The sequence below is a fragment of the Candoia aspera genome, chromosome 10 (genome assembly GCF_035149785.1).
Source record: "Candoia aspera isolate rCanAsp1 chromosome 10, rCanAsp1.hap2, whole genome shotgun sequence".
NCBI classification, from domain to species: domain Eukaryota; kingdom Metazoa; phylum Chordata; class Lepidosauria; order Squamata; family Boidae; genus Candoia; species Candoia aspera.
Genome location: NC_086162.1, coordinates 3,189,389 through 3,214,473, shown reverse-complemented (window position 1 = coordinate 3,214,473; position 25,085 = coordinate 3,189,389). Strand labels below are relative to the sequence as shown.

General features: G+C 48.9%; 1 protein-coding gene across 1 annotated transcript in view; it reads right to left on the bottom strand.

Annotated features, from left to right (window-relative positions):
• Nucleotides 1–8,703: 8,703 nt before the first annotated feature.
• The window catches only part of PPIE (peptidylprolyl isomerase E), a 338,541-nt gene continuing 322,159 nt past the window's right edge, over nucleotides 8,704–25,085 (bottom strand). Inside the window, exon 11 of the transcript XR_010068500.1 lies at nucleotides 8,704–8,713. The gene's annotated coding sequence lies outside the window, so the exon portion shown is untranslated. The remainder of the gene's footprint in view (nucleotides 8,714–25,085) is intronic.

The window sequence follows — 25,085 nt, the reverse complement described above, 5'->3', positions numbered from 1 at the left end:
ATGAGAAAAAGGACGGGTCACTGCGGCTCTGTACAGATTACCATGGATTAAACGCAGCATGCATATCAAATAAATATCCCTTACCCTTAATAAAGGACATCTTGTCCCACCTGGCAAAGGGTAAGGTATTCTCCAAACTTGACATAAGGGAAGCCTATTACCGTATACGGATACGGGAGGGGGATGAGTGGAAAACTGCCTTCAACTGCCCATTGGGGGCGTTTCAATATAAGGTGCTCCCATTCGGACTGGCAGGAGCACCGGGGGTTTTCATGCAATTAATTAATGAGGTCCTGCGTGACCACCTTTTTAAGGGGGTGTTGGTTTACCTCGACGATGTATTAATCTACACGGAAACGGAACGTGAGCATGGATGCTTGGTAAAAGAAGTGCTCAGGATACTCTGCAAGGCAGAGCTGTTTGCCAAACTCTCCAAGTGCGAGTTTCACAAGAAACAAATTGACTATCTAGGGTACAGGATTTCAGCTAAAAGAATAGAAATGGACCCAAGCAAGGTCCAAGCCATACTGGCGTGGGAGCGCCCACACATGAGGAGACAACTTCAAAGTCTCCTCGGATTCACGAATTTTTACAGGGGGTTTACCCCGAGGCTGGCGGAGATTATATTACCCCTAACTGGCCTACTAAAGACAAAGGGCTTGGGGGACACGCGCAAATCAAGAAACCCGGGGGCGTTACTAAACTGGACAGCTGATTGTCAAACGGCATTCGAGAGACTAAAAAACCTCTTTACAGCTGAGCCAGTGCTACAGCACCCCGACCCCACCAAGCCTTTTGTGGTGCAAGCAGACGCCTCCGACTTTTCCATCGGAGCTATCCTGCTCCAAAGGGACTCCGACAACCACCTAAAACCCTGCGCCTACCTTTCCCGCAAATTCTCCAAAACAGAGAGGAGATGGCATGTATGGGAAAAGGAGGCGTTCGCAGTGAAGACAGCTCTGGAAACGTGGAGGCGCCTGCTGGAAGGGGCCACCTGCCCCTTTGAGGTCTGGACGGACCACAAGAACTTGGAGGCACTAAGCACGCCAAAACGGCTCAGCCTGAAGCAGGTGCGTTGGGCTCAGTTCTTCAGCCGGTTCAATTTCACGCTGAAATTTATACCGGGCAGGAAGAACTTCCTGGCAGATGCCCTCTCCCGACGGCCGCAGGACGACACGCAAGCCTCCGACATCGTGGGGACAGTATGGACGGAGAAACAGCTGGGCTGCCCAGCTGTCATGCGCAGCCAGACAAGGAACCAGCGCATGGCAGCACAAACGACAGGGAACGAACGGAGCCGCCGTTCAATTTCACCGAACTGGCAACAAAAACTCGCACAAGCACTACAAACAGATACATGGTTGCAGACCAACCAACACCATGTATCTATCAAGGACAGTCTCGCCTGGAAAGAGAAAGTCTTGTATGTCCCAGAATCTCTGCGGGGGGAAATCTTACAAAGATCACACAATGACAAAACTGCGGGACATTTTGGGTTTGTAAAAACCCTTCATCTAATGAGGAGGCAATTTTGGTGGCCAAACCTGAGAAAAGACGTTAAAGACTACGTTGCCACCTGCCCCACATGTGTCACCTCCAAACGGAAAGGGGGGAAACCCCAAGGGCTGCTGCAGCCAGTAGCCAGCCCCTCCCGCCCATGGGAAGAAATTTCCATGGATTTTATTGTGGACCTCCCACCCAGCCAAAGGAAAACAGTGATATGGGTGGTAAAAGACTATTTCTCAAAGCAGGCACACTTCATCCCGTGTGCAACCATCCCCTCCGCACAACTGGCACGCCTGTTCCTGACACACATATACAGGATACACAGCACCCTCTGCAGGTTGGTGACCGATAGGGGCACACAGTTCACGTCAAAATTTTGGCGGGAATTTTTAAAACTAATCGGGACTAAGCAAGCACTGTCCACTGCGTGGCATCCACACACGGACGGATCTACAGAGATCCTAAACTCAACACTTGAACAGTTCCTGAGGGCATTCATAAATTACCAACAGGACAACTGGGTGGACCTACTACCTTTTGCAGAGGTAGCCTATAACAATGTGGTACATCAGAGCACTGGCCACACCCCATTTAAGGTGGTCTACGGAAGGGACTTTGTACCGATACCAGAATTGCCACAACCTGAAACCCTGCCCTGCTCACCAGACGATTGGGCGGCACAGCTGGCAACAACCTGGCCAATCATCCAAACGGCCCTAGCAGACGCACAAACCACGTACAAAAAATATGCGGACAACCACAGGGCGGAGGCACCGAACTACAAAGTGGGAGATAGGGTCTACCTCTCCACTAAGTTCATAAAAACCTTGCAACCCTCGAAGAAACTGGCACCGAAATTCATCGGACCTTTCAAAATCACAGAGGTAATCAATCCAGTTACATTCAAACTGGAACTGCCCCACAACTTGAGACGGGTCCACCCAGTATTCCACTGTGCACTACTAAAACCGACAAGCACATCACAATGGCATACGGAAGAACCCCCGCCCCCACCCGTAATGATAGACAACCAACATTTTGAAGTACAAGAAATACTGGACTCAAGAAAGCAAAGAGGAAAGCTGCAATACCTCGTTAAATGGAAACATTTCCCACACCCAGAGTGGGTACAGGCACATGTCATGGCAAGACAACTAGCTAGACGGTTCCACGAGGCATACCCAGAGAAACCAGCACCCTAAAGACATCTTCGGGGGACAGCATGTCATGACCTCGTTGAAAGGCACAAAGAGCCTCACAACGTAGATCATGATCATAAAGGAATAGAGGAAGGAGATAATTAAATCAGAGATTTAAACAAGCACCCAAAGCATCCACACCCATGGACTCATATGCAACCGAAAAGAAGGGCTTCCGATGAGCAGAGATAAGCTGCACCTGGTGCCCTGGAGGACCCTCCGGAATCAAGAGGACAAGGGAAGACACTGGGAAAACGCCCACGCAACCATCAAGGCACCCATCAAGAGGGATTAGGGACAATGAAGGGTGGAGAAGCACGGGACTCCGAAAGAGGGTATAAACAGGGTGCTTCACCACCGCAACCCCGTTCCCGTTTTTCGTTCTGTCAGCTACCATTCCAATAAACCGGAAATCCTTAATACCCATTAAGTGAGTCCGTGTCTTATTGCGAAGCGAGCCTGACCCTGACAGGTGTCCTGTCTTCTCATTATGTGGCCAAAGTACTTCAGTTTTGCCTTTAATACCATTCCCTCAAGCAAGCGGTCTGGCTTTATTTCCTGGAGGATGGACTGGTTTGATCTTCTGGCAGTCCAAGGCACTCTCAGGATTTTCCTCCAACACCACAGTTCAAAAGCATCTATCTTCCTTCTCTCAGCCTTCCTTATGGTCCAGCTCTCACAGCCATATGTTACTACTGGGAATACGATTGCTTTAACTATGTGGACCTTTGTTGTCAGTGTGATGTCTCTGCTCTTAACTATTTTATCAAGATTTGTCATTGCTCTTCTCCCAAGGATTAAGCGTCTTCTGATTTCCTGACTGCAGTCAGCATCTACAGTAATCTTTGCACCTAGAAATACAAAGTCTTTCACTGCTTCTACATTTTCTCCCTCTATTTGCCAGTTATCAATCAAGCTGGTTGCCATAATCTTGGTTTTTTTGAGGTTTAGCTGCAAGCCAGCTTTTGCACTTTCTTCTTTCACCTTCATCATAAGGCTCCTCAGTTCCTCTTCGCTTTCAGCCATCAAAGTGGTATCATCTGCATATCTGAGATTGTTAATGTTTCTTCCAGCAATTTTAACTCCAGCGTTGGATTCCTCAAGCCCAGCTTGTCGCATGATGTGTTCTGCGTACAAGTTGAATAGGTAGGGTGAGAGTATACAGCCCTGCCGTACTCCTTTCCTAATCTTAAACCAGTCCGTTGTTCCGTGGTCTGTTCTTACTGTTGCTACTTGGTCGTTATACAGATTCTTCAGGAGGCATACAAGATGACGGTATCCCCATACCACTAAGAACTTGCCACAATTTGTTATGGTCCACACAGTCAAAGGCTTTAGAATAGTCAATAAAACAGAAATAGATGTTTTTCTGAAACTCCCTGGCTTTTTCCATTATCCAGCAGATATTGGCAACTTGGTCCCTAGTTCCTCTGCCTTTTCTAAACCCAGCTTGCACATCTGGCAATTCTCGCTCCATGAATTGCTGAAGTCTACCTTGCAGGATCTTGAGCATTACCTTACTGGCATGTGAGTCTTGGCTAAGTATATTAAATACCATCCAGTTCTGACATGAAAACAAACTCTGGTTTATTTTTTATGAAAACAAAGTCAGGACTCTCTGGCTTGAACTCAAGAGAGCTAAAGCGGCTGTTTGTAACCTGCAACAAACTGCAGGAGGCATTGTGCCTGAATGTTGCAAACTCTGTGGCGAATTACTATTTATTTTATTTATTATTCAAATTTTATTACCGCCCATCTCCCTCAAAAGAGGGACTCTGGGAGGCTTACGTTAAAATCCCATAAAAATCCAACACATTACAAATATAAAATGCAATATAATATAAATATAATATAAATATCAAATTATGCTGTGTGCTTTGCAAAACAGAAGTTAAAAAGGCCTTATCTCCCAGGCACGTAAGGAGGAGGAACAAGGAGAAGGGGATGCCCACACAGCATCCTTGATACCGCAAGCCGTAAGTGCCCATGCCTGAGCTGGGCCTGCCTTGCATCCACCAATTCTGCAGCTCTGCTTTTTCAAAACAGTGTTCCAAGGCTCCTTAATTTGGAGGTCACTGATGGGCACTGGCTTTCCGTGGCGAGACCGTGCTTTCCGTCCACCAGCAGCACCTCCATTGTTGCCTGCAAAATTAGTAGCCGTGTGCAGGGAGAAGGGCTGCTGGGACACACCAGGGGGGCAGTGGCTGTGACTGAGAGCCTGCAGGGGAGCAGAAGCAGGAAGGGGCAGACTTCCTTTAATCCGACCGAGTGCGTGGTGTTAGGAAAGCAAAACGGCTCTCCTGGATCAGCAGCCCTGGGCGGAAGAGCCTCTCTTCTTCATTCACAGCTTTGGGAAGTTCACTGCTTCTAGGCGTGAAATATCTGCAGGAAATCCCATGGGGTGGGGCAGAAATGATGCTTGCAACTCTGGAAGAAGAGGGGGCCTTTGGTGCACATACTGCATCTGCACAGACAGATGCACGCACTTCTCCCCGGCCCCAGGCACAGAGGCTGGAAGCAGCCTCATGGTGTGTCCCAGCTTTTCTGGGCAGGAGAATTTCATCCAGGGCTGTATGGCCAGTCCATGCTGCCAGGCAAGTCTGCTCCGAGTGGCAGCAGCTCGGCAGAAGAGGCCAAGGGATTGTCCCCCCCCCCCGCTTGCCTTGCCCTCCCTGCACCAGGAATGCCAGGCACTGGCCAGCACTTGCGAGGGGAGGCCCAGAAACAGAGAGGGTTCTCGCTGTAGACAGCACGAGCTTCTACGGGCCTCTGTTGACATCCTCCGATGTGTAAAGTCTGTTGCTGGGCCTGTGCAATTCTAGCCACTTGATCTTGAAGAAAAGAACAGCTGAAAAGTGGGGGGGGACCCCGGAGAGATGTCCCCCCTCCTGCCCACCCGGGGCGCCCTCAGTTGTGCTGACTCAGCCTGTTTCTCCCAGCCCAGCCCTGGGCACCTGGTTTTTTCTAGTCTCGTCTGCCATGCCCTTCTGTACTCATTGCTCAAAACAATGCCTCTCTTTTGCTAGAGAAACCCGCCACCATTAGAGGCAGCAGCATAATGTCTCTCCCAGGACATGAGCCTGCCAGTTCCAGCCTACACCAGGGAGTTTCAGGTCTCTGACCTTGGTTCAGCAGGCAACAGCACTGGGCCAGCTGAATGTTCTGGAAGCTAAGTGGGATCATGCCTGGTTACGAATTGGATGGGAGATCATCAAGACACCTCAGGGTCCACCTTATGCCACCTAGTGCCTTCTGGGATTGGGTGGCATATAAATAAAGCAAAGAAATAATAAATACTGAAAAGCCAAGGAAACCAAGACCAAGGCATCTTTCCCACTTCTGAGGCCTTGAAAGCAAGATGGTTGTTGGCAAGGGAGCAAACAGCAGACCTGTACAGGATACACTTTCCTCTAGAAAAAGGAAATAAGGACAGCAGTTAGAAGAACACCTTTCCACTTGATGATGCAGCAGAAAGGTAGTCTCCATCTTCACCGTAAACTAAAATCCAGATGATTGAAGGTGATACAAAGCTAGGATGGGTGGCTAATACTTGGGGGGAGAGGGGAAAAAAATGGAAAAAGACTTAGACAGGATAGAACATCGGGAAGAGACAAACAGAACGACATTTAACACGGAGGAATGTAAAGTCATGCATCATAGATAAGTATGTGCAGAGTGGGGAAAATCTGGCTCAAGAGCAGCACACATGAGAAGGACTTGGCTCCTAGGGGATCACAAGCTCAGCATGTCCCAATAGTATAGTGCAGCTGCAGAGATGGCCCACAACATCTGGAGGAGCATCAAGAGAAGCACAGAGTCCAGATGGTGGAAAGTAACAATCCCGCTCTCCTCTGCCTTGGCCAGGCCTCACTTGGAGTCTTGTATCCAGTTCTGCACACCCCGGTTTAAAATAGGCATGGATAAACAGAGCAAGTGAAGAGAAGGGCCACCAAGATGGTGAAAGGCCTGGAAACCAAGTCCTACAAGGAACTGCTAAAAGACCGAGGTTGCAGAAGGTCCAGAGGGGATGTGACAGCCATCTTCAGATGCAGCACCTGAAGGGCCGTCACACTGTAGAGGCGCTGGACTTACTCCCCCTTGCTCCGGGGTAAGACTAGAACTCCTGGGATGAAGCATCAAGGGTGTAGGTACAAACGAGACATGAGGAAGAGCTTCTTGATAGAAAGAGCTGTCAATCAATGGAACCGGTTACCACCTGGCATGGCTTCTTCCTCTTCACTAGAGGTTTTCAAACATTTACTGGGGACGGAGTAGTGAATCCTGCGGTGTGAAGCGGTTTGGACTTGACTTCTCAGATCCCTTCCAACTCTACGATTCTATGGTCAGGCTCAGCTCCTGCAGTTTGCTTGGCAACAGGGCAGAAGTGGTTTGGTGTTCTTTCTTCAGAGATGTTCCTTTCATTTCCTGGTCTGGCCTACAAACCTGGTATTTCCTGGTGGTGTCCCATCCAGGGACCAACCTGACCTGGCCTGTTTTAGATTTAGAGCCCAGACAAGGACAACCAGGTTGTGCCACCTGTGGAAACAATATCTATCTACTTCTACAGGCCAGTCGCTAGTGGCCCCTATCAGCTTCCTAGCCTCCAGATGGGCCCCTGGCTGGCTCTGAAGAAGCCAGACATGCTGGTTCTTGCTCTAAGCTGGCTAACCTGTTCTTTTTCTCTTACTAGCTCGGAGGATGTGGGGGCATCAGATGGGGCAATTTAGACGGCTACATTTAGACTCCGTTGTGGGGGTGCAGAGAAGGGGGGAATTTCCAAAAGCAAATGTGGCTGCTGTGGTTCCACAGCCCAGATGCTGCTGCAAGGGAGGGGGGCTGTGCAGGAACGGGGACGGGGGGGGGGGCGCCGCTACTGAACTACAGTTCCCAGCATCCCTCAGCGGCACTGGCAGGGACGCAGGAGTTGTGGCTCAGCAACAACCGGACTTCGCTGGAGGTCCGGCCCAAGTCGGGGTCGGGCTTCCCGATACCTTGAACCGGCGGGGCCTCATTTCGCAGCCAGCGCGGCCCCGGATTCGGGGGGAGGGGGGATGTCCGGGATTTCCAACCAGGCTTAGCCCCGGCTCCCCATCTTCTCCCCTTCCCTGGCTCGGGGAAGCCGCCCCGGGGGAGCGACCCCCTCCCAGCCCGACGAAGCGCGCTCAGCCCCCCCCCCCGCGCTCATCCCGCCCGGGAGCTGCCGCGGGCGCATGCTCGGCGCCCCGGGCCCTCGCGGATCCCCCGGCTGCCGGTCCTGTCCGTGGGCAGGCCCAGGCGGGGCGGGCGACCCCCTCCTCCCGGCAGCGCTGCATCGCCCGGCGGGCCGGCTCGGGCGCTCCTGGCCGGAGGCGCCGGGCGCGGGCGGCTGCCTTCTGGGCTGCGCGCTCGGCTCCCGCGTGGGGTCGCAGAGGAGAGCGCCCCTCCGCCGAGCCGGGCCGGGCGTGTGCCTACCGCGCGGGAGTCCCGCAGCCCCTCGCGGCGCGCGCGGCCCGGACCCGCGCCCGCCCGGCAGCGGTCCCGCGGAGGCGTCGCGGGCGGCGTGGGGCGGGTCCGATCCGGCGGCCGGGGGCGGTGCCTGTGCGGCAGCGGCGGCAGGAGAAGGGAGCGGCCGGCCGGCTGGCTGGGTTGCTGGCTGGCTCGGCGCTCGCTTGCTCGGCTCCCGGTCCCGCTCGGCCGTCGGGAGAGCGCGGAGTGGCGTCCAGGGCAGCGCTTCGGTAAGCTGGGCGGCGGCCCCCTCCACCCCACCGCGGCGTCCGAACCGTGGGCGGCGGCGGCGGCGGCTTTGCGCGACCTGCGAGCGGAGGCTGCGGGCAGCGAGCGAGGCAGCCCCTCCGGCCGGGAGAGGGTGGGATTTTGGCGAAGCAGCCCGGCCGGTTCTCCCTCCCCCGCCAGCAGCGGATGCTGCTCCGGTGGCGGCGAGGAAGCCATGGCATTCCTGCACCTGCTGCTCGCGCGGCCGCCCCGGACCCGGCGGGCTGGAGGGGCGATTGGCGGCTACTCGGGATCCCCTTCGTGCGTCCCGTCTCGGCCCGGGGCCGCTCCCTCGCCCGTGGGCATGGCGGGGTGGACCGTACGTGTGGTGCGTGCCTGTGACAAGTGCCATCTTCCCGGCGGTTCTGGAGTGGGTGTGTTCCCAGGAAATACGGATGAATTTATTTTAAAAAAGTGGGGGGGGGAGACACCTTCTTTCACGCTGGTTGCGCTTGAAGCGCTTCTTCTTCTGCCCGTGACTTCAGGCGCAAATCAGTGACACGGAGATGCATAAAGGGATTCTCAGGTATCAGCCCCTCCCCCTTTTTGTTCGAAAGCTTCGAAATGCGGGAGGCTCTTTGTTCTCTACCATTATCAGTACTAAATTAATTGTTTACTCATACAGCGTCTAGCTCCTGTTCTTAATTCCTGCATTTTTAAGTATTCCGATCGTCAGAAACCAATAGCCCCAACTACAGTAATCCTAACATCCAATTGTTCTATTTATAGATGCCACTTCTGGAGAAAGCAGTTAATAATGCTGCTGCTATTGTGGTCCCTACATCGCATTTTAATACTGTTTTGTTTCTGATGGTCCTGCAGTATGAAATCCTGGGTTGGTCTAAATGTGATTAATCTCTCTGATTGCACAGGATTTAAAACATCCACCATTCATGATCTTTTTTATGTATATGAACAAATGGATTATAGACAGCAATATCTCCCCCATTTGGCTCAAGCGGTGGGAGGAATGGGGTGGAAGGGGGATATTGTTGAACAGTCTCCTTTTAGTTAATTAAAAGGGGGGGGAATCAAAGAGGCAGATGTGTTCACTTGAGGCCAAGCCGTGCTGCACGCTCAGAATAGTTTTAAAGCATTTCTCCTGCCCAAAATGGGGGATGCTCCTTTCTCCCCTGCCCTCCTTCCTCCCTTCCTCCCCATCTCTTTCTCGCTTAGCATCTTGGATAGTAAAAGGGACCAAAGGCATTAATATTCCAGACACCCCTTTCCAGGGCAACGGAAGGAGAGCGGTGGGGTATAGGTGCAATAAATAAAACGAAAGAGACTGATGAAGCCGTCCACGGCATAATGGTGTCACATAAAGGAGCTCCATCTTCCTGCAAGGAAAAATTATGTTGTGAGGGATTTAGGAGAGGAAGCGTTCCCAAGCGGATGGCGTGTGCACCTGGGGGGAAAAATGTAAACCATCCTTAGTGCCAATCTGGAGAATGCTGCTTTGTTTTCCAAGGCAGCCACGCTGCCCAGATTGGTAAAAATACACAGGGCTTAATTTGGGCTTTCTGGGGCTTGTTTCTGGGATTTGGCTTCTGTGCCAAGTTTCTACTTGAAGGAGGCATATGAGAGAACAGCAGAGAACATTCAGAGTGCCCTTCTGCCCAGACTCTCTGGCACTAGGGATCGGGGCTCCCCAGTTTAGAAACACAGCGCCTCAGAAAGCAGCTTCTTTGTGGGTATCAGAAGGAGCACATTTCATGATCTGTGAGCCCTTTGGCATCCTGGGGGATGTGCCCACTGCCTGCATGGATGCATGTGGAGGCAGGTATGTGACTGGGGCTAGCCGGTGCTTCTCCTCTACTTGCACCACCTGAGGAAGGTGGGCCTTGCTGTGGGAGTGGGCTGGGTGTTCCTTGCCTTGTTCTAAGGATTTAAGAAGAATCCCTCCTCACCCAGCCCCCCTCCCCACCAGTTTTTAACACAGATGGTCATCTGCCTTAGAACAAAGCTGCACCCTTGCCGGACCAGAAAGGTGGCCTGAGGCAGAGCTTGCACTGAATTCGGAAAGCCTCCGAGGGCCAGTTTCAAAGCCAGAGTTCTCGCCCTGATTTGCAGTAGACCGATGGTGGACTGAATTTCCGGTCATGGGCAGAATAGCTTTTCAGTATTTCTAAAAGCCTGTTCCCAGTGGTTCCTTGTTCCCTGTTTTCTTATGAATCTCCGGGAGGAGCCGGGCCCCAAATGGCAATTCAGAGTTGTACCTAATGGATCAGTTCTACCATCATGTGACGCTGTCCCTGGTTTCTCAGTCTCCTAGTAGAGGCTGCAGAAGGAAGGTAAAGCCAGATCAGTGGCTCACAGTGGCTCATGTCCACACCTTATCCATCCATCCATCCATCCATCCATCCAATCTATATGGCCAGCTATCTCAACAAGTCACTCTGGGTGTGAACTTGCCGGACTTGTTTCTGAATTAACCTACTTTCTCAGCTGGGGGCTGCGTTCCCACAGCAGGCTAAATCCCAATAATAGCAAAGATTAAAAATCTAGTCAAGTTTAGCACTTGGGCTAAAGCAGCCCCTGTATCTGTAACTGACCTGGTTTGGTGTCTTGTGTGAACACGACCCATCAAGAGTGGCTCTGTGGATGAGTCCTTTAAAAAGAGCAGGCTTCCTGCACGCACTGCTATGCCCTGGTGTGATTTTGGGTGAGACTATCCTAAGATGCCAGCCATGACTTCCAGGCCCATTTGAGTTCTGTGGGCCAGAATGAGGGCTTGATCATTGGGAAGGAAAGTGGAATAAAGTGAATGAAAGAACTGCACAGGGTGGAGAGGACCCATCTGGAAGAGATTCCAGTCACTGGCTTTGCAGGGCACCAAGTACACTCTTTAGTGGGCTTGCAGGGTGAAAATCAGCCCACTTTGCAGAAGCCAGTTTTTAGCACAGACAGTCTCTGCCTATCAGTGAAGAACTATTTTTATGCCCTATTTAAGGGACAGGTACTTTGCTAAGCTGTGAACATCACAGGACTGATGGGCATCCATCTCAGTCTTCAGAAAGCATTTCCACTCTGTAGGTTGCCCCTCCCTCCTGTGGGCTCACCTGACAGGTCACTTATCAACCCCCCCCCCTTTGTTTCCATACCAGGAGGGCCATGGAAGCTGCATTAAGTCTCTTAACTGTCCTTTGTGCTGAGCTTCTGGACAGGTGGCAACTCTTAAGCCAACCATGTTCAATCCTGGAAATTAAGCAGGGTTGAGAGACCACCAGAAAACTTGGCTAGATAGGCAACTGAAAAAAAAAAAAACAGAAGGCAGCAGTGGCAAACCATTTCCAATTGCTGCCCAAGAGAATTGTATGGCAGCGGCCACCAGGAATGGAGCCTGACCCAGCAGCATCGATCTTTTCCCGGGCGCTGCCTCTGAGCTGCTGATTTGGTAGAGCCCCAATGACTGGTTCTGCCCCCTGCACTAATTGGCCATCTCCTGTCCAAGCCTTCTAAGAGAGTGACCATCTCCTCAGCTCCTGGCCATGGAGGTCATCCTTAAGGAAGCTTCTGTGAAGGAACTTGCTCCTGAGTCCTGCATTCTCTGAACTAAACTGAACTAGGGGGAACCCTGAATTATGAGAGAGAAGAAGAAAAAATGATCTCCTGATTAAGCTCCACCTCCTGCATGGACAAAATTCCCACTTGAAACCTTCATAGGGTACTCCATCCTCCCATCTTTCCTGGATAATGGAGAATCTTAAGAGTGAGACAGCCTGAGTGTAAAAGATGCCGAAGTGCATAAGGTTATTAATTTGCACAAAATCTTCGGAGCAGGGTCTTTAAGGGCCTTTTTTTTTTGGCACAGAGAGGCTGTCTTCATGCAATACCCTTAGCTTGCTTAATTTGTGGGTTTACATAATAAAACCAGATTTGAAACAGCCAAATGGCCTGGATCCAGAAGGCATGCTAAAACATACATACAATACACAGAAAAACCAAACAAAGTTAACACCAACCAAGAGCATCCTGTGAGAATCCAGATATTAGCCTTTTAATTGACTTAATTGGGGCTGTGAAGGAAACCCAGCCTCATCCCTGTTGTGAAGCATTCCTTCCCTTGCAAGGCACTGTCTGGAACAGGAGGGTAACTCTACTTGGGCTAGAAAGTGACACGCAGCCTTGGGCTGGATGGGAAGGGTAATTCTGCGAAGCGTGCCACAAATGGCAAAGGTGCATCACCACCGACCTATCTGCAGGCCAGTTCAGATGCATACATCTGCCCCAATGGCAAAGGTGGGTTTGCTCTGGGTCCCTCCTATTCAGCAATGTCAACCTATGGGACCCAGGAGTCCTGCCTTCTCTGTCGCAGTCCTGTCCTGTGGAACACCCTCCACCCCTGCCCCCCGAGATCCAGAAGGCCCTTTGCCCTGTTGGCCTTTTGCAAGGCACTAAAAACCTGGTGGTTCCCTCATGCATTTGGGCCAGGATGCTAAGCAAGCCTTGCTGTTTGGTTGGTTGTTTTTTCATTGATTGTGAAGATGGCATGTTCTTAGACCTTGGGAATGTGTTGTATTTTGGGTTGCTTATTTTAATGAATTGCATTATGTTGTGGTTTTTAATCTTCTGTTCATTGACTAGAGTCACTGTTGTGAGATGGGCAGCTATAGAAACCATTTAAATAAGTAAATAATAAGTAAACCAACGGTTGTCTTAGATAGCCCCCACAGCACTGCCAAGGGCGTAGCAGCTGCTTCTGTGGCAAAAGATCTTTGTTCTCCTCCTTTTCAACCTTCTCTGTCTCTTAATAGGTTGGTGGTTTCCAAGGCTCAGCAGCACCTCTGGGCCTGCCAGGGTCCTCCTCCCTGGGGCCATGTCTTCCTCTGATGAAGAGACTCTCAGTGAGAGGTCCTACTGGAGTGAGCGATCCTGCAAGAGCGAACGGTCCTGCCGGAGTGAGCGATCCGGCAGCCTCTCTCCTTGCCCAGCAGGGGATACTTTGCCCTGGAACTTACCTCTTCACGAGCAGAAGAAGCGAAAGAGTCAAGACTCCGTTCTGGATCCAGCAGAGAGAGCTGTTGTCAGAGTAGCTGGTAAGAAGAGTTCTGTCCCCCAATTTAAGCAGGTGCTTTTAGAAGGTGGTTTCTCCAGTCCCTCATATCTGGATGCATCATCCTTTCTGGAATGGGTCCTACAAGTCCCCAGAATGGAAGTTCTGAAACTGGATCCCTTTTCTGGAAGGTTGTTTGAGCATCAGTGGAATCTTAAGAAAGTCCAAGAAGACGGGAAGGGAAAGTATGAGCAGGGGAAGAAGGCTGTACTTTCTGCCAGGGGCCTGAGGGAGGTTCAGGGATGCCCTCGGAGGGGATTGGTTAAGCCAGCCTTGGTTCTACTCACCTGCACCTACTGCCTAAAATGCCATTTCGCCACCCAATGTGGTGGACTCTGGAGACTTCAAAAATGCGACTGAGGATCTGCTTATTTTCTCTCTAACCCTAGGCATCTGCTGGAAGCCATGATGTCAGGTGGGTCATGACATTGCCCCGCAAGTGACATGAATTTGTAATGTAATTTGTGTTAGGCACATCATGTGATGTGAATGATGTACAGTACATAATTTGGGGCATTTGTGTGATGATGTCATGATGTACTGATTTCATTTCTTCTTATAAGAGGCATGCAGCTTGCTGTAACCTGCTTACGTTATCTAAAAACAAGGGAAGGCATTTCTCGGTGTCAGTACTTTGGATTTCACACATGTGCAGATTTACTTGACGGATCATTTCCTTGTTTGGTGCTCAAGAATCGTGTTCTTTCCAGTTTTTCAGGGGTGTCTGCAGAAGGGGTAAAAAATGTCAAGATGGTGGCCATGACTACATGATCGAAGCTCTGCCATTTTTAAATGTGCATTGGACGGGATGTATGTACAAAGGGACTGTGTAGTCACAGCCACCATCTTGGCTTTTTTAACACCCTTGCCTGTTTGTAAGAATTTCAATCTGGGCTCTGTAATCATTTCTAGGACAAATCTATAATGCCTCTATATTCCCCAACCATTGTGGATATAAACTCAGATCCCTTGAGGCATTAATTGATTGAGTTTCGATTGATTAGACAACAACTCAACTCATGAATGAAATATAGTTGCTAAGAGCTGAACCAAAGGACCTTGAGAGGGTTTTGCAAACCCAGTTTCTGTGTAGGAGGTCCCAACACATGACCATAAAAAGTAAAATAGAACTAGAAGAATACCTGGGAAGCCAACCAAAGTCAGGATAAGCCAAGGTCACGAGTGTGATTTTTTCATAGAAGGTAGTTTTGAAATGCTTTCTTTTTGGGATCCAGTTCCATGTTTTGGGCATAGACTAAACTTTAGCACCCCAGAGTATGACTGATGGAATAAGATCTTTGTACTCAGAAGCTCAGCATGGTCGGACTTGGATAGTTTTTGGATGAGACATCTTTAGGGAATCCCAGGGCTGTAGGCTGGATGGGGAAGTTGAAAAAACACTCTGGAAGCAGGCAATGACAAACGCCTCCTTAGTTGCTGTCAATAAAGCTACGTGTGTGAGTTCATGAAGTTGATGAACTTTAAGGAGACTTCCTGTTCAAGCCGTACTTTGTATCTTCTACTCTATAGTGTTTGCATGGGGCACGTTGCACATAGTCAGTGTAAAGTAAACAAGGTTCCTAGAGATGTCAGGTTAGTCCCATCATGCCTGTGTCCCTTCATAGCCTCTAACATATCCCTGAATACGCCCTTGAAAAATTCCAGGAAGGTACAACCTCAGTGCTGCGGCTGTGCTGGGAAGAGGATCCACACGGAGGGAGGAAGCGGTTGCTTTTCTGAAGAGGCTGCCCTGGCTCCCAGCTTATTTTAGGGCTCAGTTCCAAAGGGTAGGGTGATCTTCAGAGCAGGATGTCAGGTTTGGAAGGCCCACCCTCTACTGTGTGAACCTGGTCCTTCAGTGGGTTTGCTGCCAGAGGCTGCTCTGCGTCTCAGCCTGTCACAGAGAAATGGGTCGCCAGGGTCAGGAACAGAGTCTTCCCAGTGGTTGCCCCCTGGATCTGGAACTCTTGCCAAAGGAAGTTTGTCTTTCTTCATCTCTCCTTCTAATTTTTTTTTATCCAATCGTGTCCGATTTTTGGAGACTGCCTGGACGAGTCCCTGCAGTTTTCTTGGCAAGGTTTTTTTCAGAAGTGGTTTGCCATTGCCTCCTTCCTAGGGCTGAAAGAGAGAGACTGGCCCGAGGTCACCCCACTGGCTTTGTGCCTAAGGCGGGACCAGAACTCCCAGTCTTGTTTCTAGTGTGGGGCCTTAATCACTACACCAAACTGGCTCCTCTCCTTCTAGCAGCAGATCTCCTGCTATAAAATATGGAAGTGTTCTTTTTCAATGGCTCTGAGAGCATAAAGAGTTATTCCCTTTTGGAAGTGGTTTTCATGGTTCAATCTAAATTATTTTTGATGGTTGTTGTCTGTTAAAATCTCGTTTTTTTACTGTTTAGGCATTTTATGGATACTTTATTGAATTCATTGCTGCTATTCAATTGTTTTTGTATGCTGACTTATGAATTTAATGTGCCTTGTTGAGGAGAGGACTATTTTGGCCTCCACCAATCGTAAGGGATGTAGAGCTGATGTCACTGGAGGAGACCCAGGGTTATTTATTTAGTTTTTCCTTCTCTTACATCTTTGGGGGCTTATTTTATTTTACTGCTTATTTGTTAAAAAGATGAAAAATCCAGCATAAGTTGGTTGCTTGCTATCAAATTTCAGAAGCCGCGAAAAGGAACTGCTATATTGGAGGCGGGGGGCAATCCTGGCATAAATAATAAATTAGAACATTTGATTAAAGAGTGAAACTAGCTTAAAATAATTTGGGAAATTGACCAAACTGGGGCAGGGCATGTATTCAGGATCTCCATCCCATTTCTGGGATGAATCACACAAGGTCTGAAATTATTTCGTTTGTGTAAATCTAGTATCTATGCGGAACTATAAATTAGATCAGTATTACCTCAGTTTCTGATAGCGGAGTCGCATCTTTTCTTTTGAATTAAAATGGAAAATATTATCATTTATTTGTTGAATTCATAAGGATGACAGCCGCCTGGGTACTCATCCTCTGCTTTTTTGCTGTGAATGAATCACCTGACCGAATGAAGCTGAACATAGAACAGGGACTGATACAGAGACATGACAGGTAGATTCTTCTGAGCGATGGCCTCGCTTTCTTTAACAGGTATGCTTTTTAGCCCCTGGGCCAAGTTTCTCAGATAGTGTTGCTAAAGAAAACCATGGTTTGCCTTAAACTCTTAGTGCAAACAGAGGGAAGCCGTTCACCTGGCTGCTGGAATCTGGGGAGACATTGCCTGCCTGGGGAGGCCTGGGCTGGATAAATCCTTCAGAAACGAAATTGTTCTCTCAGAGGAAAGTGGGAAAAGTCTTCATCTAAGGGGTTACATAATACTTCAAGTTATACTTAAAAATACGTGAAGCATATCTTTTCCGTACTTAAAACACAGTGCCATAAACGAACAACTGGACTGCAATTCTGTTGTGGCCTTCTGGGTCGGGAAGGGAAGGGAAGGTGCACCAAGGCAAAGTCATTGGATGTGGAATTAAAGCTTTTCTGGCCATATAAAACAAGTATCTGAAACTTACTTCCAGGTTGTGTGAACCTCTTTCTTGCCTGAAACTACTGAGAAGTTCCTTACCCTTTTGCCCTCTCTTTCTTCGACTTTCCATTCCTTGAGAAAGCTTTCCTTTCAGTCATGCTCAATCATGCTCTTTACAAAAGCTGCACCATCACTCCCCAAGGAGTTAGACTGTTGGCCCATTTTTCTGCATCATTCCAGCTGCTGAGGAAGGGAGAGATGAGAGGGCATGTAATTTGAACAGAACAGGTGACTCCTGAGCAGGAAAATTATAGTTCTTGGCGCAAAGGAGGCTATGGAACTGTTATCTTTGCATGGAGCTTTGAATGGGGGACAGCCTGGGTGGAAGAGCAGGCTGCGGGAACAAAATTGCAGGCCCCCGTGCTGCCTTCCTTCCCTCCAGTTCGAGCCTGGCCCCCAGCATCAGCAGGGCAGCATTGCCAAGAGAGCTGCCACCTTGACCCAGGAGACAGGGCTTTTTGGAGCTCTGCAGCCACCAGCAAACCAGCAGCCAAGGGGTTTTTCCTTCAGAAGGAGTGGATGGTCCAACAGAGAGGAAAAGAAGTACGGAGGCCCAGCAAGACAAAGCACAACGTAAAAAAGGTGCAAGAGCTTCTGTTAATGCTGGCCGTTAACAGAAAAAGAAGAAGAAATCTCAGAGAAGGGGGACTTAAGGCAGAACAGGCTTAATTAAGAAAGAAATATTGATGCCTACTAGCAGTAGTATAGAGCATAGTATATAGGTAAGAGTAATAGGGTAAAGTATACTGAATAGTAATAGTACAGAGCAGTGTTTCTCAACCTTGGCCACTTTAAGATGTGTGGACTTCAACTCCCAGAATTCCCTAGCCGGCATGCCGGCTGAGGAATTCTGGGAGCTGAAGTCCACACATCTTAAAGTGGCCAAGGATGAGAAACACTGGTATACAGTATAGTAATTGGCATAATAGTAATTGGCATAGTAATAGTATAGAGATAGCAATAGAACAGAATAGAGAGAGCACTCACATATCACTTTTATATGCTCGCTTTACCAAATAAAACATCTCCCCAACCCTCATAGGGAAATGTAAAGAAACCGTCTGTCTGGGGTCTGGCGCATTTTGTGTCTCTGTTGAGTCTGGGTCAGTCCAGTTGGGTACAGTTTAAAAAAATAACCTGTGGCAATCTGTTTTCCCAACGTTTCTGTCTTTTGTGAGTTTTCCACGATCTTTCCTTTTCCCATGACTAATTCAAGACTATTCATTTGGAGGAGACCTCAATCTGAGAGTGGACCCTTGCTCTTTTGGGGATGCCCTGCCCTGTCCTCTTTGGCAGAGAAGGAAGGCAGATGGGCGCCTGCATTTGCCCCCTCAGATTTATCTTGTCGTCAGACCTGATGCTGAGTTTCTGAGCAGTTTATCTGATTGGCTTTCCTGTCAATCGCTGCTGAAATAGAGATTTATTTGGCGCTGCTGTCTGGTGAGGGGGTCTGCAGCAGGTGGGTGTGTCAAAAAGTCAGGAAGGAGGCCTGGACTGTGCAGTTGAGAGGCTACCCCCGTTTTATGTGTGAGATGCACGAAAAAGGGGCAAGGCTTTAATGGCCTGTTGCAGATGCTGTCTTGATGTTTGTTCAGTATTTGGGTAGCCAGAGAGGGATATCCATCTATCTGTCATCCGTGCCTACCTCAGCACCTACCCAGCCTGGGTGCTCCCGTTCCTTGTGCAAATATAACGGGATGACGTCCCTCAAGGATTCTCAGGCTGCAGGGCCAGCAGATGGGGGTGGGGGTCTGCTTTGAAGTCCTGCTTGATTCTGCCACCTCTGAGGAGGAGGGAGAAGGGCTGGAGTAATGTTGGGCCTGTGCCACCCTTGCCCCCTTGCAAAGCACTTCTGCTTTCTTTCTGTTGTGTGATTTTGATTGGGAAACAATCCGGGGACAGTGCACTGAGGTGGTCGCTTTGAGCCAGGGCATTGCCACAGGTCAGAGAAGCCGTTTCAAGCAGTGAGTGCGGGAGCTTGGGTGTGATGTTGTAGTGGTCAGAAATGCTGAAAATATAATATATATATATAAGTATTTGAATTTTTTTTAATGTATAAACCACGAAATCTCCTAAAATCTCGTGCCCACAGAGATTTTATGAGATTTGGCTTCCTTCAGCCATGTGTGCTTTCTCTGACTTTGGCGTCCAGTGGGTGCTGTCTGAGAGCATTGCAGGACCCCCGCGCTGGCAGTGACCCCCCCTTTAATGTGTCCAGTGGGGCTGCACAGGACTGGATAGCTCCTCCGTACCGAAAGAGGCCTTGCGCTGTCCATACTTGGTGCTGGGGGGGAAGAGTTCTCACCAGCTTTCTGCCTGGAGAGATTTATTTATCTGTTTGTTTAACTGGCCGGGAGTTGAATTCCACGGATGAGCCTGCGCTGTGAGGGATTGTTTGGTATTCAGAGCTCATCTTTCTCTGCTTTAGTTAAACTATTTACTCAACTGTTTACAGGATACACCTGGAGCTTTTAAAAAATATATTAAACTTTCTCTGAGACTAGTCTCTTGGTGTCTGATATGCACAGTTTTATTTATCTCTGAAGCATTGTCTAGGGCAAAAAGCATTTCTGTCTTTTTACTTAAACACAATTCAATTGCAGGGGGGGGGAAATCATTTTCAAAATGGCCAAGCTTAGCCTGATGTAGCATTCACACAGGTTCAAATTATCTTACTTCGGACTCATTACGTGAAGACCCAGCTCTCTGGAGAAGGCTCTAGTGACGGGGAAGGTGGAAGGAGAGGGAAGAGGAGGACCAGCAGCAAAGGGGAGGGGCTCAGTGACAGCGGCGATGGGGCACCGTTAGAAGAGGTGAAGGACGATGTTGGGGACAGATTGTCATTGTCAGGCCCAGCCCAAGAATGACGAAGAGTCAGTCTAGCCAAACTTCAGTTCTTCACTGCTAACACCGTGTAGACAGAATCTTGCCAGACTAAACCTAACCTGAGGGGAAATAACCTGGGAAAGCTCAAGGGCGGGGCGATTCTGAATCTTGTGGTTTTCCCACATTCACCTTTTGGACTGTGTCTCCTCTTACCACTTCCAGCTTCTTGGAATGTGCTCCCTCCTTCCTGAGAATCAGCAGCACTGCTGAAATCCCCCACAGTCATGGAGGAAATCTATCTGTGTGGTCGCTAAGAGTTGACAACAACTTGATGGCATGTAATCAATCAATCAATCAATCAATCAGTGTTCACAGCATCAAATAACTAGCACGTTTCTCCATCAAGACCTATATTTTTTGGACAGATCCCTCTGAACCAATGCAATAAGTGCTCTACTGCCAGGCACTTTTGGCTCCTAGCATCTGGAGAGGCTGGTCTTCTTCGATGACTTTTCTGTCAGTCTCCGGGGTTCAATCAGACAAGAAGTTTTTGCTGTTAACATTTTCTTCCCAGAGGAGTGTTTGGGTTCAGTGGCCTGTGATCAGGTGTTTCTCTTTGGAAATTTGTTCTGTTCTGTTCATCAAAATTCTCATCCAAATTGAACTGTGCTTCCGTCTGAATTGAATAGTTTAGTTATAGTAACCACCTTAATAAAAGGGAGGGATAAAGTTTGGGGAGGTCAGTTTTTTATAAAATAGCACAGAGGCAAGAGGATCAAAGGGGACTGTAAAGAGGAGAGCTGTGTTTTTCTAGTTAAATTGGAAAAGGGTGAGAAGAAGCATTTGAGGTGAGAACAATCTGAGAGCAAGAAAGCACTTAAACTGTTTTTAAGGCTCACATCTAAAAAAGGGGTAATTAAAGAGATTATATAAATTTGACAAAGCTTTATTTAGAAGTGCGTACACCATACAGATCTATCCACCCAAGAGCAGCCTTTGAGTAGAGCTCCCAATTCACCAGTCAGCCTGGTTTCTTGTTGCGTAACGTGTGGCTCAGATGCAAACGGGGTTTCCCACTCAGCTGTGACAGAAGAAGCAAACCCTGTCGTGGGGCAAAATCCCTGCCCACTAGAAGGCTTGGCATTGAAGAACAACCTTATTCATTCCCTCAGACTGTCTTCTGTGCCAGCTTAAAAGTGCCCGTTGTAAAACATTGTGAGTCAAGAAAGGAAGAACAGTCCTGGGAGCCTAAAAAGTGAAGCTTGGCATCTTTGGAGTAGTAAATTTCCCCACCAGTGCCAGTGCCAGACAGGAAAAGCAAAGAACTGGCATGAATACAGCTTCTGTCTCCTTCATTCTGTGGTTCGCCTTCTTTCCCCTGAGTCTTCCATCTTCCTGGTACGACCCCCCCTCTTCTTTCTCAGCTGAATCCATCTCCGTCCCATATTAGCGCCTCAATTTTTCTTCTGATTTATTCCTTGCTCTGAAATGGCCGGGCTTGCATGCCCCCACCTCCCCCTGCCACCCCATTGCAAACAATCTCTCCACTGTGCATTTGGCTCTGGCACCCTGTATCATCCTGGGGGTGGGGCGGTGCAGCTTAGGCGCAAAGGGGCCATTGGCTGATCCATGCCCATTGCTCCAAAATGTTGCTGGGCCCCTCGTTTGCTGCAGGAGGGCTCTTGTCAGGCTCAAATGTCACTCTGGGTTGAGTTTAGTAAGGCAGGGACTGGCGTTGCTCACTGCATTGTGCTGTAACGTACAGCAGTGTTTAGCAAGCAACGGACCCACGAATCCAGTGAGCAGTTTTCTTGCAGCTGAGAGCCACACAACAATGACAATTTGGATTTCCGAATTATTATTTGGAATTTCCAGGTTCAAACAGACTGACATCTAGAACGCAACATGCCAGACATCACAACAGTAGGAGAAAAGCAAGTTTTAGATGTGGCGATACCAAGTGACACAGGAACTGGAAAAGACTGTAAAATATTGGGACTTCATAATTGAAACACAGAGATGATGGAATAAACTGGCAAAAGTTTTCCCCATAATTATTGGAGCATTAGGAGCTATAACAACAGAACTGCCAAAGCAGCTGGCCCGGTTAGAATTCTTTAACCTCACAACATTTGGTTTATAAAACACGGCTTTGCTTGGAACCACAGTGGACAGTAATTAGGCCTTGGGATAATGCTTGAATTGACCTTAAATCATCAGCATTTGCTGAGTGTTCTTCTGGAAAGGGTCTATAATAACAATAATAATTTGGCCTTTGAGATCAGAAGGCCAGTGATGTCTTTATGTTATTGGCCTGGGAGGGGCCAAAATGGCCTTTTCTGGAGGATGTTAAGTGTTATTGGGGTTCAGGGGGGAAATGGGTATCTTTTGCCCTTTGCCTGGGCTGAGTCCCTCTGTCCTCTTGAGAGCCATCTGCTCCTTCCTCCTGCTGTTTCCTTCACAGGGTGGGAAAGGAGGCTACTCATCCCCCCCCCATCTCCTGCTTGAAGAGGCTGCTGCATTCTGCCCAACAGGCAGTGGTGTCAAATCTCAAGGTGCCCAAAGGCAGAGAAAGACACTGGGCACAATCAAATAGCCTTTTACAACAGTATTGTAATTAATGAGAGTAACAGATTGGCCTCTTTCTGCATTTCCTAAGACCTGGTATTCTCTCAAGCAGTGATTGCTTCCATGCCAGCCTAGCAATCAGTTGCAGGGCGGGGGTGGGGGGGATAGCAATAATGGAAAAGCTGACTCTCCTCTCAGTCACGAGCTTTGCTTCCCGCCCCCCCCCCCCGCACTCCTCCGTGTCCCCCACTCACAGGAAGAGATTTCCACAAAGAAAGGTGTGGATGGGGGCTGCCTCCAGGGTGGATTATTCCTGAAGCGTTTCTGCCAAGATCAGGACTTGACCTGCAATGTCTTTGGAAGGGATTGATTGATGGATTGATTATGTGCCATCAAGTTGTAGTCAATGCTTAGCGACCACATCAATAGATTTTCTTCATGACTTTGGAAGGGGAAACGTATTACTGTAATACACCAACATTTGAAAGGAGGGGGTTATGGACTGTTCTGGTCAACATTCCCAGGATGCTACAGCTCCCCAGGAGGCTTAAAGAAGAGGTTTAATTCCTGTAAAAAGAGGGAGCTCCATTTTGCCAGATTGGAAAAAGGAGTTTTCCCACCAAATAAAGAGCTCTGGGGCAAAGAGAGGTTGACATCCGTCCCTGGGAATTTAATCTCATTCTTCTGATCCTTGAAAGTGACAACAATCTTTCCAAACTTTCTGTGTTTCCTGAGCCTGGCACAGTCCATCTATTTCTTCATGTATTCATTAGCAAATCTGAAGTGTAGAAGCTCTTGGACTGTGCAGTGATGCAGATTTGAAAGGGAAACCATGATTCAGAGTATACGTGGGTGAACCCCTAGCACCCATGATCATCACCCACCCCTGGGATTGCCCTCCTGCCTGTGACCCCAGGAGAAGACGTAGTTGCTTTAACAGCTGTCCAGTGATGCATACCCTCTCATGCTCTGAAGCATCTTTCCTCTTTGAACTTGGAATCCAGATCACCCCCCTGCCCTAGGAGCACAGTGCCTGACTTGGGCTCCCAGGAAAGGTTTGTGCGGCGCTGACAGCTTTCCCTGCCCCCGAAGATCCCCTCCCTCAAGGAGGATCAGGTCCTTGCCCTGAGGAGGTTCTGGTCACCCGAGCTAGTGGGCAGCTGCATGAAGGAAGGGGCCAAGATTGGGTAGTGGGAGCTGTAGTCTCAGCATCTTTGGGGGTTTGGGGGCTGGGAAAATCCTCCTCTGCAACCTGGGCAAAGTGCAGCCTGTTAGTGTGGCCAGTACTGTGGGTGAACCCCCAGTCTGGCTCAGAAGATGGAGGCTTCCTACAGCTCTTTCCATCAGAAACTGCATAATGAGGTGTAGAAATGAGCAACCTCTCCTAGGGCCCAGGTGGACCATTTGTTTATTCAGGCAAGGTAGAAAGAATAAGGTCATATAAATGCCACCTCTGTTCACACTGGGTGGGTTTGCATAACACACCAGACAAAAATATGGTTGGCGGTTTGCTGTGGGGATGCAGCCAGGCTGTTCTCATGACTCAGATGACCCAGCCACCTCCTTTCTGGTCACTTGATTCATCCTCCTGTGCTGCAGCCCATGGTGGGTCTGTGCTGCGGTGACAGCCATTACAGTCTCCAGGCTCTACAAAGTGGGCTGCAGTTGCATCCTACCCCATTTCTTTTTTGCGAACTGTAGTGAAGAAAAATTAAGAACAAATCCATACAGTACTGGCATATCAGGGATGATGTCATCATGGTCAGATTTTGGAGTGGGGGAATTATCCATCTCCCACCCATTTCTGCTTGTTTAGAAAATAGTCACAGAGGTGGAGTGCATAGAGAAGTCCTGTTTTCACAGCTGTGTTCAGCACAAAACAAGCATCATCCCTAGTGTGTTGTGTGAATTTAGCCATAGATTAGACTGAATTCTGAGTTTTAAGAATGGGCGAGACTAAATAAGTCTCATTTTACCAGGAGCTGCGGCACCTTTCTTTGGAGTGTTGTTGCAAGGCCTACAGGCTAAAGGTGGTTTGCTTGTCCATTGCCTGTGGAATTGGGACCATTCTGTTCTCTTGCCGCATTGCGCACTGCTGACCCATTTCATACGAACTCCTTGGCAGGGACAGCCTAGATGGAACTAACACTTTAGCTGCTGGGTCAAGGCCTCCAACAACTTTGTCATCAACTTCATTGAGTGTTTTTGGGAACAAGTGTTGGAATTAAGAGGGGAAGAAGGAATTTTGTCTATCAAAATGTGCCGTATGTTTAATAGCAACAACAGCCATTAATTAGCAATGAGGCCAAGTTAAGATGGAGACATCTGGAAACAACAGGTCAGTCTGTTTTGTGACTGGCCCAAACTTAGCTTCACTGATGGTGTGGCACTGGAAGCACAGATGACAGATGCCTTCCTTCTTTTGAGTTGGCAGCTGAAATGGCAATTCCGTGGGGAGTTGGATGGTTCCATATAAAGGATACTCTATTTAGTTTTCTGGGAAAGTGATAATCTGTGTTAAGAACTGCTTTTGAAAATAAAATGTGCTTCTTAAGCTTAGGGAAATAGGCATGTTTGCCTCAGAAAGGTGAATTGTTTGTTGAATGCCCGC